The sequence below is a fragment of the Macaca mulatta genome, chromosome 16 (assembly GCF_049350105.2).
Source record: "Macaca mulatta isolate MMU2019108-1 chromosome 16, T2T-MMU8v2.0, whole genome shotgun sequence".
Taxonomy (NCBI): domain Eukaryota; kingdom Metazoa; phylum Chordata; class Mammalia; order Primates; family Cercopithecidae; genus Macaca; species Macaca mulatta.
Genome location: NC_133421.1, coordinates 36,961,245 through 36,978,845, shown reverse-complemented (window position 1 = coordinate 36,978,845; position 17,601 = coordinate 36,961,245). Strand labels below are relative to the sequence as shown.

Sequence of the window (17,601 nt, the reverse complement as noted above, 5' to 3'; positions counted from 1 at the left end):
TGGTGAATCCCCATCTTTACTAAAAATACAAAAATTAGCTGGGCGTGGTCATGGGCACCTGTAATCCCAGCTAGTTGGGAGGCTGAGGCAGGAGAATGGCTTGAACTCTGGAGGTGGAGGTTGCAGTGAGCTGAGGTCGTGCCATTGCACTCCAGCCTGGGTGACAGAGCAAGAATCCATCTTAAAAAAACAAAAATGTGGGAGGCTGAGGCGGGAAGATCTCTTGATCTCAGGAGTTTGAGACAAGCCTGGGCTACAATAGTGAGACCCTGTCTTTACAAAAAAAAAAAATTAGCCTGGCATGGTGGTGTGCACCCTTAGCCCTAGCTACTTGGGCAGCTTAGGTGGGAGGATCACTTGAGGCCAGGAAGTTGAGGCGGCAGGGAACCCTGTCCATGTCAGTGTGCTCCAGCCTGGGTGACAGAGTGAGACCATGTCTCAACACACACACACACACACACACACACACACACATACACACACACCTATAACTAGAAGGCAGAAATGGGAAATATTAGAATAGGCACAAATCTCATACTTATTTATTGTTTACTGTGTGCTAAGCACTTAACAAATATCTCACTAAAATCTTATAATAAGCCCCTGAGAGAATTACTGTTATTCCCATTTTGTGGAAGAAACTGAGGCTTAGAGAAGTTCAATAGTTCAAGGATAAGCAACCAGTAAACTAGAGAATCAGGATTAAGATCTTAGTCCTTCTGCCTGCAAAACTCATGCCACACTGAATGTGGAAGGTTTAATGCTCCTCCAGTGCGGAATTGCATTTTGTAAGCCAAAGGCAATTTTTGATCAGAAGGGAGGTATAGCCTTAGAGCAGGAAGAGATACTGAAGGCCGGACATGGTGGCTCATGCCTGTAATTCTAGCACTTTGGGAGGCCAATGTGGGTGGATTGTTTGAACTCAGGAGTTCGAGATCAGCCTGGGCAACATGGCAAAACCCTGTCTCTACTAAATATACAAAAAAAAAAAAAATTAGCTGGGCACCCTAGCGCATGCCTGTAGTCCCAGCTACCTTGGGGACTGAGGTAGGATGATCGCTTGAGCTCAGAAAGTCAAGGCTGCAGTGAGCTGAGATCATGCCACTGCACTCCAGCATGAGTGACAAAGTGAGACCCTTTCTTTAAAAAAAAAGAGATTGAAGATAATTTAATCTAAAACTCATTTATACAGTTGAGAAATTTATTTTTAGCATTCCACAATGTTTTAGTGATACTGCTGAAACCCAAACCCAAATTCTTTGATTTGAAATCTAAAGCTCTTTTCAGTACCCCAGCCAGGCATTTGTGGTGGAAATAAAATAATAGTCTGGTCAATAAATGTCTGAGGATGGAGATGGAAAACCATTTAGAACGTTATCTGGGTATGAGTGTAGATAAAGGCTTGAAAGAGTAATAGCATTGGAAATGGAAAGGGAGGTATAACTATGAAGGTTGATAAAACAAGTGAGTGGCCGGGCGCTGTGGCTCAAGCCTGTAATCCCAGCACTTTGGGAGGCCGAGACGGGCGGATCACGAGGTCAGGAGATCGAGACCATCCTGGCTAACACGGTGAAAGCCCGTCTCTACTAAAAAATACAAAAAACTAGCTGGGCGAGGTGGCGGGCGCCTGTAGTCCCAGCTACTCAGGAGGCTGAGGCAGGAGAATGGCGTGAACCCGGGAGGCGGAGCTTGCAGTGAGCTGAGATCCGGCCACTGCACTCCAGCCTGGGCGACAGAGCGAGACTCCGTCTCAAACAAACAAACAAACAAACAAACAAAAAAGTGAACTATGAAGCACAGTATATAGTCAGTTTATGCATGTGTTTGACTAGCAAGCCCCTGTTCACTATATTTAGTGTTAATCCTTTATTATAGCTATCATTTATTGTTTAGTGAGTGCTTGCACATGGATTATCTAATTTAATCCTCTTTGAGGTAGATATTCCCATTTTATAGGTGAGGAAATTAACATTCTGAGCAATAATTTGCCCAAGATCTTATAGCAAATAAGTGGTAGAATCATGGTGCCGAAACCTGTGCTTTTAACCAATACGCCTTAACGCACCTAAGCTGTGGGTGCTAGCTCACTTCTCTATCCTGGGGAGATATGATAGTGGTGGTGAATACTAGGGCTACAGAATTGAAATATACTGGGCCAGAAAAAGTGGAGATAATTCTGAATATGATATATTTTCTTAGGGCACTTGAAGTCGTAATATGTATTTTTCATGATGAGTATAAATTCACTAGAAACCTGAGGTTAAAACTGAGTGGTAAGAACTTTTGCCAATTATTTAGAGATGGAAATCAGTGTCCAGGGAAAAAGAAAATACTGTAACATATATCTTATGCTATAATTTCCTCCCTGATTTCTTCTTATACTTTATATTTCTCTCCTGTGGCATTTTAAATGTTCTATCTTGTATAATTTTTGTCGATGTGTCTCTTTTACCCTCAGTAGACTGTAAATTCCTAAAGGATAGTAATTACTGTGCATTTATGTATTCTCTATTGTTGCTTTTCTTGTTTTGTATTCTGCATTTGTTTATTGTACTTAGAATGTGCCAGAGCTGGGTCGGGCGTGGTGGCTCACGACTGTAATCCCAGCACTTTGAGAGGCTGAGGTGGGCGGATTACCAGCCTGGCCAACATGGCGAAATCCTGTCTCTCCTAAAAATACAAAAATTAGCCAGGCATGTTGGTGCATGCCTGTAATCCCAGCTACTTGAAAGCCGAGGCATGAGAATCACTTGAACTCAGGAGGCGGAGGTTGCAGTGAGCCACCTGGGTGACAGTGCAAGACTCTGTCTCAAAAAAAAAAAAAGAAAAAAAGTCAGATCTGTACCAAGTCTTTAAGAATGAATAAGATATAACTTCTGCCCTCCAGATGCTTATTTCTAATAAGGAGACATGTAACATTTAATACAGTATAATGACTGTGGTAATTATGAAGTTAAAGGTACAGTGGAGGCTTAATAGAGAACTGAGCAATTTAACTTAGAATTTCAATTTGTTGGCCAGGTGCGTTGGCTCAGGCCTGTAATCCCAGCACTTTGGGAGGCTGAGGCAGGTGGATTACCTGAGGTCGGGAGTTCGAAACCAGCAGACCAACATGGAGACACCCCATCTCTACAGTACAAAATTAGCTGGTCCTGGTGGTGCATGCCTGTAATCTCAGCTACTCGGGAGGCTGAGGCAGGAGAATGGGAGGCGGAGGTTGCAGTGAGCCGAGATTGTGCCATTGCACTCCATCCAGGGCAAGAAGAGCGAAACTCCGTCTCAAAAAACAAAAAACGAATTTCTATTTTTTTATTTTAATGATTAACAAGTGAAAAGTCTCAGACTGTGAAAATAAAGAATCAAGCAACTATTGTGTGTCCATGCAGCTATACTTGCTGATAGTTACATGGAGCACAGGTGTCTGTGAGTTAGTGGAATCTCTTTGTTCTTCCATGAGAAGCATTGGTATTTTAAAGTGGGATGAAATCTGAAAATAAGAACACAAAATAAAAAGTGTTTTATAAGAAATCTATTTTATTAAAGAAAATCTTTAGAAAGTTCATTTAAAATTTACCACCAGAATTCAAAGTAATGGTGCTTAAACACTTGGAAAAGAGAACAAAGAGTAATATCTTCTCATGTAGTGTAATATCTTTGGATTTAAACAGTTTAAAATGCAGTTTTTCCTTTCTCACTGAATCTTCCCAAACCAGTAGATAGAACTCCCACTGGATTTTCTTGTAACTCCCATTTGGTTCAGAAGGAGGGAGCAAAGAATGTAGGAGCTGGGGCCTGGTGGTAGCATAGGTATTTGAAATTGACTGAGTGTGAGACAGTAGCAAGTGTTGTGAGTTGTGCCATGTTTAGAGAGGACTGATTGTTGCCACCTAGGATTATAGTCTCAGTGTAACATTTTAAAGTTATTTGAAAACTTCTGAACTTACCTGAACAATGAATGAATGAAAATTTAAAAATGAAAAAATAAACATTTTACACTTAAATATTTCATTTAGATGAACTTTATAGAGGAGCTAGTAGCCAAGCTTCTATTTTTGAGATCCCCATGATTGTAAAGGGGCTCACATTTGTCCCCTGTGTAGTCCAAGATCAGTCCCCTGTCCTGGATCTTTTCTCTAGAGAATCTGACTCAGTATGTCCGGGGCACAAGAAGCTCTACATTTAGGGCTGGGCTCAGTGGCTCATGCCTGTGATACCAGCACTTTGGGAGGCTGAGGCAGGCTGATCATTTGAGGTTGGGAGTTCAAGACCAGCCTGACAATACGGTGAAACCCCATCTCTACTAAAAATACAAAAATTAGCTGGGTGTGGTGGCAGGCACCTGTAATCTCAGCTACTGGGGAGGCTGAGGCAAGATAATTGCTTGAACCCAGGAGTCGGAGGTTGCAGTGAGCCGAGATTACGCCACTGCACTCCAGCCTGGGCTACAAAATGAGATTCTGTCTTAAGAAGCTCTACATTTAACAAGCCCTGCAGGTGCTTTTGATGAGCAGCTGGGTTTAAGAACCTTATCTCAAGACTATTTTTTTCCTTTACAGGTTTTGCCCTTTGATGAGCTAAATGTAGAGGCAAAGTGGGTGAAGTGAAAATGACCAGATTGTTGCCACTACTTTTTTTTTTTTTTTTTTTTTTTTTGAGACGGAGTCTTGCTCTGTCGCCCAGGTTGGAGTGCAGTGGCCGGATCTCAGCTCACTGCAAGCTCCGCCTCCTGGGTTTACGCCATTCTCCTGGCTCAGCCTCCCGAGTAGCTGGGACTACGGGCGCCCGCCACCTCGCCCGGCTAGTTTTTTGTATTTTTTTTAGTAGAGATGGGGTTTCACCGTGTTAGCCAGGATGGTCTCGATCTCCTGACCTCGTGATCCGCCTGTCTCGGCCTCCCAAAGTGCTGGGATTACAGGCTTGAGCCACCACGCCCGGCCTGTTGCCACTACTTTTAAGTAAAGTAACAACAAACTGATGTGATGGTATGTAGGTTACACAGCATTTGCATATTTCATTTAGATTTGTAACCCTTTAAATAATTGTTATTATTAATATCCCTATTTTATAGTTGAAAGAGGGAAGCACCAAGGAGTTAAATGACTTTCTCAGTGTCCCCCAGCTTGTCTGTGGTAGAACTAAACCTTCAACCCAGATCTCTTAACTCCCAAACCCTGTTTCATGCTCACAGTGATAAGAGGCAACCTGGATGCAAAGTAGATGTGTATTACAGGTTGAGGAGGGGTGAATAGTTTCATGAACTTTTAAAAAGCAGTTCCATTTTTAAATTCTTCCTAGAGCTTCTATAAACCTTTTTTAAGACAGCAACAGTGACTCTGGCTTATTTGCTACTAGTTCTCTGCTTTGTTATCACCCAAGCCCACCATGGACCCCATGCTAGAGAGGGCTAAGACTTTCTTCTTCTTCTTTTTTTTTTTTTTTTTTTTTTTGTTTTTGAGACAGAGTCTCGCTCTTGTTGCCCAGGCTGGAGTACAGTGGCATGATCTCGGCTCACTGCAACCTCCATCTCTCACGTTCAAGCAATTCTCCTGCCTCAGCCTCCCAAGTAGCTGGGATTACAGGCACACACCACCACGCACGGCTAATGTTTGTATTTTTAGTAGAGACAGTCAGTCTGGCCTCAAACTCCTGACCTCAGGTGATTCACCCGCCTTGGCATCCCAAAGTGCTGGGATTACAGGTGTGAGCCACTGTGCCCAGCAAGTCTTCTATTTTCTAATGGCCACACTCCCAACAAGTCATGCTTGTGCATCACCTGTTTCTTTTTCTTTTTCTTTTCTTTTCTTTTTTTTTTGAGAGACAGAGTCTCGCTCTGTCACCCAGGCTGGAGTACAGTGGCGTGATCAAGGCTCACTGCAACCTTCGCCTCCTGGGTTCAAGAGATTCTCCTGCCTCATCTTCCCAAGTAGCTGGGACTACAGGCGTGCACCAGCATGCCCAGCTAATTTTGTATTTTTAGTTGAGATGGGGTTTCACTATATGTTGGCCAGGGTGGTCTCCAACTCCTGACCTCAAATGATCCACCCGCCTCAGCCTCCCAATGTGCTGGGATTACAGCCATGAGCCACAGCGCCTGGCCTCCAATGTTTCTTATTGACTTCCAGCATGTTGTGTTGTTGGAATTCCCAGTTCAGTTTGAAACAGATTTTCCACTTGGCATATTAGTAGTTCCTATCATGCCATTCATACTTGCTTTGTTGTTTCACATATATCTTTTCATAGCATGAAATGTAGTGATTGGAATTGCATTATGGGTTACATCTTCTCTAATTGGTTCAAAGCAAATAGAGATTGGATGGGAAAAGTCAGTGGATTATGGGCCTGCACAAAAGTGCTTTGATGAACATCTGTGTCATGTACATCTCAGTGTATGCCAGAACCTCTCTAGGACATATTCCTTTAAGTGCTGGGTCATAGGATGGACACATGCTTTATTCTACTAGTTATTGTCAGAAAGTATTTAAAGTGTTTTACCAATTTATTTGTATCTTTTACTTATTGATTTTTTTTTTGAGACGGAGTCTTGCTCTGTCACTCAGGCTGGAGTGCAGTAGCGCGATCTCTGCTCACTGCAAGCTCCACCTCCCAGGTTCACAGCATTCTCCTGCCTCAGCCTCCAGAATAGCTGGGACTACAGGCGCCCACCACCATACCCAGCTAATTTTTTGTATTTTTAGTAGAGACGGGGTTTCACCATGTTAACCAGGATGGTCTCGATCTCCTGACCTTGTGATCTGCCTGCCTCAGCCTCCCAAAGTGCTGGGATTACAGGCGTGAGCCACTGTGCCCAGTCCTTTTACCAATTTATAATCCTACCAGCTGGGTATGAGAGTTCCAGTTTCCTTATGTCCTCAAACTTTAACATATATGTCAGTTTGACAGGATAAATGTGATCTCATTGCTTCTCATTTGTGTTTTCCTGGTTGCGTGTCATTTTGTGTATTTATTGACCATTTGGGTTTTCTTTTCTATCATTTGCCCTTTCTCCATTAAAAACAAAAACACAAACAAAAAAAACTGCCTTGTTTGACTTTTCCTATTGACTTGTAACAACCCTTTATATATTTTCTGCACATCAGTCCTTTGTTATCTGCTGCAGAGATCCTCCAGTCTGTGTTATTCATTTATTTGTTTATTTTGTGGCTTTGGTGTACAGAAGTTTTTGTTTGTTTGTTTGTTTGTTTTTAAGGTAGTCAGATGTGTCAATCTTTTCCTTTGTGGTTTGTGGGTTTTGGGGGGGGCGGGTGGTTTTTGGGTTTTGTCTTTTTTTTTTTTTTGAGACAAAGTCTGGCTCTGTTGCCCAGGTTGGTGTGCAGTGGTATCATCTTGGCTCACTGCAACCTCCGCCACCCGGGTTCAAGTGATTCTCTTGCCTCAGCCTCCCGAGTGGCTGGGATTACAGGTGCACGCCACCATGCCTGGCTAATTTTTTGTATTTTTAGTAGAGATGGGGTTTCACCATGTTGGTTAGGCTGCTCTCGAACTCCTGACCTCGTGATCTGCCCGCCTCGGCCTCCCCAAGTGCTGGGATTACAGGCGTGAGTCACCGCGCCGGGCCTGTAGTCCCTTCTTTCAAAAGCTCTCAAATACGCGGGGCTCTGTCTGGGCTCTTTCTTTCATCTTGGGTCAGGCGTAAGATCTGCCTTTCCTTGTCCGTCTGTACCTGCACTGCCGCCATATTCTTTTCATTGCTATTGCTTTATAAGTCGTAATGGCGGGTGGGACACGCCATTCCTCCTCCTCATTCTTCAGAGTGATCATGGCTATTCTTTGTCTCCCCCCTTTTTATTATGTCACTCTTCCTGTTGATAATGTTACCAACTCTCTGATTTTTCTGTTAAGTCACCATTGAAAATTTACCTCACAGCCTAAGTCAGGACTTCCTTAGGGTCCTAATTCTCTTTTCCATCCCTGTTACCATCCAGACCCCTACATCTGTTCGCATGGTAGCCCTGATCAGATGTCAGCTACCTCAGGCTGCATCCTACATCAGCCCCCATACCTCCACACCCCCGCATCATCCAAGAATATTCTGGACTTACCTTCCAGATGCAGCAGTCTGGTCTCAGACTCTAGCAATGATTTCTAGTTGCTTCTCAGAGCCACAGGTCTTGCCTAGGAGCACTCCAGGGAGTCATTTGACAGCTTGCCCAGCTTCTTCTGGTGCCCTAGGGCATTCCTATAGGCCACAGGGAAGCTGTGGAAAAGACTAGGCACAAGCTGAAGCCAAAGTTGGGTGCCTGACGGGCATTAGTAAATTTGGGGTCGTGGTTTGCAGTGCTCACGGTGTAGAGTGGTTGCTGACCTTTCCTCCATGGTTGGAGATGATGTGAGAGCCCAGCAGGCACCCTTCACGTGGGCTCTAACTTGCGGAGACCTCCACCATGAGCACCAGGAGGTGGATGGTGGGGCCAGTATAAGCAGTATCCCGAGGACTGATCATGGAGAACCACAAGGAAGGGTCTTGAGGGTGACGTTGGCCAGGCCCTGGGAAGCCTCCAGAGAGTGCTACTCAGATCCAGGGTACAGTGTTGCATTTCCAAATGAGATGGCAGTTCCTTCATATTGCCAGGGAAAGATGTTTACCAAACGGGAGGTCGCTGTCTTTCAGGCCTTTCTCTGAACGGTTTCCTCCAACGATTTGCTTCCTTCTCCTCTCCCACTGACCCAACTCTCTTTCAAGCAGCCCACCCTGCTTGCAATACACATAACATGTTTTGTATGCCTTTTTGCATATCGTTTTCTTCTATCTTCCTCCACCAAATGATGTCTTCCTTCTTCAAAGTGATGCTCAGAACTCTCTCCATCCACAAAACTTAGCTGGTTTTTCTTTCTCAACTCCACCCCTCTGTCTGCTTGCCAGTGACAGCACTGTGCAGAGCTGCCCCTCTTTCTGTTTGTTAACACTTATGTGTATTGCTTTTCTCATAATCTTCCCAGGGATTGTTCATGTCTACCCAGCCTGTCATTCCTAATCATGTTGTTTCTCAAGGACAAGGATCATATCTCCCTTGCCCTTTGACTTTTCATAGTACAGGTCAGTGCTTAGCATATTGGGTCATAGAACAGAACGTGGGATTGGCTGGGTCCAGTTCGAGGTTTATCACTTGCTGTGCGACCTTGAACAAGTTACATAACCTTTCTGGGTTTTAGTCATCTTATTTATAAAATGAGGACAATAATGGTACTTTCCTCATAGGGTTATTGACTTGGCAGAGTATCTTGGATATGGTAAGCACCCATAATAATACTGCCTATCAGTGTTATTAGTAGTAGTTAAGATATTAGAAACCATGCCAAAATATGAGGCCTAAAGTGCCACATACAAATTTTACAGTTCAGTGATGCTGTCAATTTAAATCAGTTACATCTTGGCATCAGAAAAATTGCCTTTCTTGACTGAAGCACTGTTGATTACTGATCTGGCTCATTTCCTCCCTCTTCCTGTGATAGGCAAGTAGGACAAGTAAGGCTGCGCACAACAAAGTTAATGGGATATGATCTAAATCAAATTATAGTTCCATTAAGCAAACAACAAATTCAGCAGGCTTATATTAATTTCCAGGAATGGCAAGTTGATTTGGCAGGTTTTATTGATGTTCTTGATCATCATTATCCTAAATCCAAAATATTCCAATTTCTTAAATTAACATCATGGATATTGCCTTCCATTATTCAAAAAACCCCTACTGAAGGGGCCATTACTGTTTTTACTGATGGATCTAGTAATAAAAAGACCTCATTTGTGGGACCTCAACAACACGTTTTTCAAACTGACTTTGCTTCTGCTCAAAGGCCTGAACTTATGGCTGTGGTAACAGTGTTAAAAACTTTTACACTGCCAGTAAACATTGTTTCTGATTCAGCTATGTAGTGCAAGCCACGCAAAATACTGAATGTACCTTAATTCAAAATGTTACTAATGACCAACTTAATCTTTTATTTTATTCTTTACAGCAAGCAGTACAACAAAGGCATTCCCCTTTCTATAACACTCATATAAGAGGACATACTGACCTCCCTGGCCCTTTAATGAAACTTAATCAAAGGGCAGATAATTATATGGGGAAGAGGATTTGTTTGTGTCTCTCCAGGTAACAATCAGGTTGTCCGTATGGGTGCCCACCAAACATTTGAAGATCTATTATGAGCTACAGCAGGAAGAGAGGACTCTGGGAAGAGCCAGAACTCCCAATATGAGTGATGGCACAAATATATATCTCAAAGATGAAGAAAAAAAACAAGAATAGTTATCATGCAAATTCTCCAAAATAGGGACAAATCAAGAAGTTGGTGCAGATGGCAACAGACAACTTGAAAGCACAGAACAAACTAAAAACAACTAGTAACCTGATGGTGGCCATGCTGGTGACACTCACCATGGCGGTAAGCCTCAATATTTTGGAGCAACTCAAAACTTCACTTATTGGGCATATGTCCCATTTCCTCCTTTAATTAGGTCTGTGAGTTGGATGGACCGTGTTATTGAGGTGTACACCAATGACAGTACCTGGCTGCCTGAGCCCATAGATAGCCGAGGGCCAGTGCATCTGAATGAAGAAGGGATAAAAATAAATATATCCATAGAATATAAATATCCCCCAATATACCTGGGACCTGCTGTTGGCTGTTTACAGATTGACACACAGGCCTGGGTGGCAGTAGTACCTGAAAAAATAAATCATGGGCTGCTTTGCATATGATTTTGGGGTGTAGTTTAAAATATAATCATTCCCATCCTAAAACCCTGCAGTTCCATCCAAATAAGTTCAAATATAAACAAAATAGAGTTTAGTTTAAAGGTGTGGATGCTTAAACTTGGGAAGATTGTATAGCAAGTAAGGCTGAGGTACTACAAAATAATTCCTATGGAATCATCATTAATTAGTCCCCTAAGAGGATCTTTAAAAAAAAAAAATAGCACCAGAAGGCCTTCTTGTAGAACAAATGTAATAAACCGATGGAATCATTGGCAATTAAATCATGCACAATATATTCAGACAAAAGCTTAGGTCCTTATCATATAGAGTCCTACTGGCATTATCACCCCAGTCCAAAAATAATATCTCCTGCCATAGGACAGGAACATTCTGAATTATTAGCTATGGCTCAAAGTTCAATAAAAATTTGGGAGGGTAAATATAACAAGTATAAAGGGGAGGGAGGTAAAAATAAATATGCTCTTTCTTTTCTTTCCAACAGGACTTTTTGGATTCAAAGTTGTGTTTGGCCACCTTTTGTGCTGGCAATAGGAAATGTTACTCTTAATATAAATACACACGTTATTTCATGCCCCAAATGTCATTTGTTTACCTGCATTAATTCAACTTTTAATAAAAATCAGACTATCCTAATAATTAAAGCCAGGGAAGGAGTCTGGATCCCTATGTCTTTAGACAGTGGAAGGCATCTCCATCCATTCATATAGTAACTGAAAACCTTAAAAAGCTTTTATCCCAGTCAAAAAGATTTATAGTTGCTATAATTGACCTCATTGCTGTTACTACTACTACCGCAATAGCTAGTGTGGCTCTGCATTCATCTGTACAAACTGTTACATTTGTCAGTAAGTGGCAAAATAATTCCACAAAATTATGGAACTCTCAAACTCAAATAAGTAAAAAAATAGTTAACCCAATTAATGATCTCCATCAGACAGTGATTTGAATGGGAGATTGTATTATAAGTTTAAAAAGTAAAGTTGAAAAGCAATGTGATTGAAATACCTCTGATTTTTACATTACTCCCCATCTGTATAATAAAACAGAGCATGTGTGGGAAAAAGTTAAGAGACATTTAAAAGATCATACTGGAAATTTATCTTTAGATCTTGCAAAATTGAAGGAAAAAATATTTCAAGCCTCTCAGTCACATATGACACTAATGCCAGGAACTGAAGTGCTTGAAGGAGCTGCAGACAGATTAGCAGCTATTAACCCACTAAAGTGGATCAAGACACTTGGGGGCTCTGTGATTTTAATAATGATTGTGCTTTTAATCTGTGTTGTTTGTCTTTATGTAGTCTGCAAATGCGGAAGCCGCCTCTGGAGAGAAAGCTGCCACCAAGAACGAGCAATAATAGCTGTGGCGGTTTTGTGAAAAAGAAAAGGGAGACATGTTGGTAGAAGAGCTGAGGCAGGATTGGCTTGTCTGTCATAATATAAAAGCGTCTTGGAAGATGTCTGGGGTTCAGGGTCTGAAACCTCATGGCCTTTGGAACACCAAGCTCTGTGCCAAAGGGTGGAAGTCTGCTCTGCCACACCACAAATCTAAGCCCAGGGCATAAAACCCCTCGTGGCTTGGATGGAATCCAGGGCTCAGGGCATAAAACCCTTGGTGGCCTCTGGAATGTGCACAGACTTGTTGGTTGCTCTCCCAGGCTCATAAACATGTTATCCATTATCTCAAGCAGCAGAGCATATTCTATATGCATCAAAGAAAATACTAAACCATCACAGCTATGCTTGATGCACTGCTACCTTTCTATCCCCACGTCCTCACACCCTCACCTGTTTACCCCCACATCCACACATCCTCACCACCTGCAGCTGTGTTTGATCACCAATAGTGTGGGCTCCCAGAGCTTGGGGCCTTCGCAGCCTCTGTACCAGCGTTGGCCCCCTGGACCCACCTTATGTACTCTTGTCTTTTCTCATTTCTTTGACTCTGCTGGACTTTGTAGCCCCCATGGCCTGGTGTTGGGTCTGATCACCCCAACAGAAATTGCGCCATTGCACTCCAGCCTGGGCAACAAGAGTGAAACTCCGTCTCAAAAGAAAAATTTAAAAAAATAAAAAAAATAAAGTTCAGAGATATTTTACTGGAATTGGCCATTTCTTCTGAGCTGAGTACTGTGGCTTTTCAGGAGGATTATTCAGAAATGAACAGCAATATTAATTAGTTCCCACACCATGGTTTCTTTTGAGAAGCATTATGGTTTTTGTTTGTTTGTTTGTTTGTTTCATTCAAGGGAAGCTTTTTTTTTTGAGTCAGTTATATGAATACCACCTGTGGGGGCTGCCTTCCCACCTGACTGCTGACCTCCTGCCAGGCCCATTCCTCCTGTTCTCTCACATCTTCTTTCTTTTTTTTTTTTTTTTTTTTGAGACGGAGTCTCGCTCTGCCGCCCAGGCTGGAGTACAGTGGCCGGATCTCAGCTCACTGCAAGCTCCACCTCCCGGGTTCATGCCATTCTCGTGCCTCAGCCTCCCGAGTAGCTGGGACTACAGGCGCCTGCCACCGCGCCCGGCTAATTTTTTGTATTTTTAGTAGAGACGGGGTTTCACCGTGATAGCCAGGATGGTCTCGATCTCCTGACCTCGTGATCCGCCCATCTCAGCCTCCCAAAGTGCTGGGATTACAGGCTTGAGCCACCGCGCCCGGCTCTCACATCTTCTTTCACAGCTTCAAAAGCAGCTCTACTCTTGGTTCTGTGCCCCACCTTGTTTTTTTTTTTTTTTTTTTTTTTTTTTTGTTTGTTTGTTTGTTTTGAGATGTAGTTTCACTCTTGTTGCCTAGGCTGGAGTGCAATGGTGCTATATCCCGGCTCACTGCAATCTCCATCTCCCAGGTTCAAGTGATTGTCCTGCCTCAGCCTCCAGAGTAGCTGGGAATATAGGCACCCACCACCACGCCTGGCTAATTTTTGTATTTTTAAGAGAGACAGGGTTTCATGACATTGGCCAGGCTGGTCTTGAACTCCTGACCTTAGATGATCCACATGCTTTGGCCTCCCAAAGTGCTAGGATTACAGGCGTGAGCCAGTGTGCCCGGCCCCCCACCTTGTTCTAATCTCAATTGTCTTTGTTCACTGTGGGCACAACGGCCTAGGAAGGGGCAGTGTCACTGCTGTCACTTTTTTATGGGGCAAGAGGCAGTTTGGATGCTTTCTTCTGTGCACAGTTTAGTTTCTTTGCTCATCGGACTTTGCCTCCTCAACAATCTCATTGTTACATGATTAGAAATGGAAAGAGGTCATTTTGACTGTCTTATCAAAAGGGATAAGGAAAATTGACTACATATATATGTTTATATATTTTTATATATATTTATATATATGTTTATATATATATATGTATTTTTGAGGCAGAATCTTCCTCTGTTGCCCAGGCTGGAGTGCAGTGGCACAATCTCAGCTCACTGCAACCTCCACCTCCTGGGTTCAAGCAATTCTCCTGCCTCAGCCTCCCGAGTAGCTGGGACTACAGGCACGTACCACCACACCCAGCTAATTTTTTGTAATTTTTTTTTTTAGTAGAGACAAGGTTTCACTGTGTTAGCCAGGATGGTCTCGAACTCCTGACCTCATTATCCACCCGCCTCAGCCTCCTAAAGTGCTGGGATTACAGGTGTGAGCAACCACACCCGGCCAAAAATGACCGTATTTATCATATCTCTTTACGTCTGTGAATTCTTTCCTGGGCCTTTCCTGTTGATATTTGGTTTTATTTTGGGGATGTCAACATTGTTTAGCCCACTCATTCTTACAGAAAGCCTTAAGCAAACTCTTCTCTGTATGTTTCACATACTAATCTTCCCCTTCCTTTGTGCTTTTTTTTTTTTTTTTTTTTTTTTGAGACAGAGCCTTACTCTGTCACCCAGGCTGGAATGCAGTGGCACGATCTCGGCTCACTGCCACCTCTGCCTCCTGGGTTCAAGCAATTCTCCTGCCTCAACCTCCTGAGTAGCTGACAGTACAGGCATGCATGACCACGCCTTGCTAATTTTTGTATTTTTTAGTGAAGACAGGGTTTCACCATATTGGACAGGCTCGTCTCAAACTCCTGACCTCGTGATCCACCCACCTCGAACTCTCAAAGTGCTGGGATTACAGGCATGAGCCACCGTGCCCCGCCTATGCTTTTTTTTTTTTTTTTTTAACAGACAAAAAAACCTCATTATTATAGGGAATTAATCTGCAGTCTTTTTACTAGGTATTTATAATCCATGTGTGAGAACAATCTCAAAGGAAAGAGACCTGTATCAGAAAATTTAGCTTAAGGTATTTATTTGGACAACATTTAAATGTTTATTTTCTAAAGGTAGAAAATTTATTTCTACAGATTTATCTTCAGCTTTAAAAAAAAATTGGCCATCAAAACCTGAGTCCTGTCCTCTTGCTCTCCTCCCCGGACAGCATGAACTTCACCACTTGCTCTACCTTCTCCACCAACTACCAGTCCCTGGGCTCTGTCCAGGCACCCAGCTGGTCAGCAGTGTGGCCAGCGTCTATGCAGGCGTCAGGGGCTCTGGTTCCCGGATCTCCATGTCCTGCTCCACCAGCTTCCAGGGCAGCACGGGGTCCGGGGGCCTGCCCGCGGTGATGGCCGGGGGTCTGGCAGGAATGGGAGTCATCCAGAATGAGAAGGAAACCATGCGAAGTCTGAACGACCACCTGGCCTCCTACCTGGACAGAATGAGGAGCCTGGAGACCAAGAACTGAAAACTGGAGAGCAAAATCCAGGAGCACCTGGAGAAGAAGGGACCCCCGGTCAGAGACTGGAGCCATGACTTCAAGACCATCGAGGACCTGAGGGCTCAGATCTTTGCAAATACTGTGGACAATCCCCACATTGTTCTGCAGATCGACAATGCCTGTCTTGCTGGTGATGACTTTAGGGTCAAGTATGAGACAGAGCTGGCCATGCGCCAGTTTGTGGAGAGCGACATCCATGGGCTCCACAAGGTCATTGATAACACCAATGTCACTCAGCTGCAGCTGGAAGCAGAGATCGAGGCTCTCAAAGAGGAGCTGCTCTTCATGAAGAAGAACCATGAAGAGGAGGTAAAGAGCCTATAAGCCCAGATTGCTAGCTCTGGGTTGACCATGGAGGTAGATGCTCCCAAATCTCACGACCTCGCCAAGATCATGGCAGACATCGGGTCCAATATGACGAGCTGGTTCCAAAGAACTGAGAGGAGCTGGGCAAGTACTGATCTCAGCAGATTGAGGAGAGCACTGCAGTGGTCACCACGCAGTCTGCCGAGGTTGGAGCTGCTGAGATGACGCTCATGGAGCTGAGACATACAGTCTAGTCCTTGGAGATTGACCTGGACTCCATGAGAAATCTGAAGGCCAGCTTGGAGAACAGCCTGAGGGAGCTGCTATACCCTGCAGATGGAGCAGCTCAACGGGATCCTGCTGCACCTGGAGTCGGAGCTGGCACAGACCTGAGCAGAGGGACAGCACTAGGCCCAGGAGTATGAGGCCCTGCTGAACATCAAGGTCAAGCTGGAGGCTGAGATCACCACCTACCGCCACCTGCTGGAAGACAGCGAGGACTTCAATGTTTGCGATGCCCTGGACAGCAGCAACTCCATGCAAACCATCCAAAAGACCACCACCTGCCGGATATTGGATGGCAAAGTGGTGTCTGAGACCTACAATGCCAAAGTTCTGAGACATTAAGCCAACAGAAGCAGGGGACCCTTTGGGGAACAGGAGGCCAATAACAAGTTCAGATGTTAAAAAAAAAGAAAAAAAAGAAAAAACATACTGGCATTGTTATGGCATTAACAGTTATATATATGTACTTTTTTTTCCAAACAACATTTATAGCATAACTTGAATTTTCTATTCATTAGTATATACATTTTTCTCTTGAAATGTGTATTTTCTAGTTTATTGGATATTGAAAACAATCTTTATCATTGTAATTTAAATTCACTATCTCTTTTCCAGCAATTATTCTTTTTTGTTTTTTGTACAGTAGTAGAAAACAAAATCCAAGCAAGCATAGACCAGGCAAGATATTCAGCCGTCTAGAAGTCTGGAGATTTTGTCCAGCAAGGAGCCCCCTAACAAAAGGCAGAATGTCAAACTGTGAGTGCTGACCTCTGACATGGCTCTGATACCCGAGACCCATTAAGAGAGGCTTTTCTCCCAGTGGGGAGATGATAGAATATTCTGAAAACCCATGTACCTGTTGAAAAACTAAGACTATACAAAGAAAAATTCCCCCCGAAGGGTGCAATTCTATCTGGATGATGCCCCCTCAAAATAAATAGCCTGTGAGGTTTGTGACTTAGAAGCCTTGTGACCCCTTACCTGTTTGTGTCATTTTGAAATTTTGCCTCCACTTCTGTTTCTCTGACAAGACCCATGGCCACCTGAAGCCTAATGCTGCCATGGAGTTTTGTTCTGCTCTTTGGTTGCTGCTGGGTTCTTCTTGGGTTGAAAAGAAAAATCACTTCAGTTGGTCCATCTATAATGAAATACTGATCTAATGTTTGATACTCCACCATGAAATTAAAATGAAACCGCTGTTGCCACCTCCACCCCCAGCTCCCATTTCCGAAAGTTTTATGAAGCTTCATGGATGCTTTACCTCAAAGATGCCCTTGGGCTTTTTCCAGGAGAATGATATAACCCATAGAAGGGCAGGAAGAGGTCAGCGAACCTGCTTCCTGTCCCCTGTTCCCTGCCATGCATTCAGAATCAGAGAGCAGCAGATTCTGAAGTCAAGCTGCCAGAATCTCATGTGCTACCATCTCACTTTAACCACAGGCTACTTCTTTACTTTCAACATCATTGATCAAAGTCAGATTTCGTGGTGGGTGGGGGATAGTGTGGGGGTGGTGTAG

General features: G+C 43.5%; 1 pseudogene across 1 annotated transcript in view; it reads left to right on the top strand.

Moving 5' to 3' along the window:
* LOC144329447 (keratin, type I cytoskeletal 18 pseudogene) overlaps positions 1–17,295 on the top strand; it is a 28,778-nt pseudogene extending 11,483 nt beyond the window's left edge. The window contains exon 2 of the transcript XR_013406224.1: positions 15,081–17,295. The product of XR_013406224.1 is annotated as a keratin, type I cytoskeletal 18 pseudogene (transcript). The remainder of the gene's footprint in view (positions 1–15,080) is intronic.
* Positions 17,296–17,601: the final 306 nt, after the last annotated feature.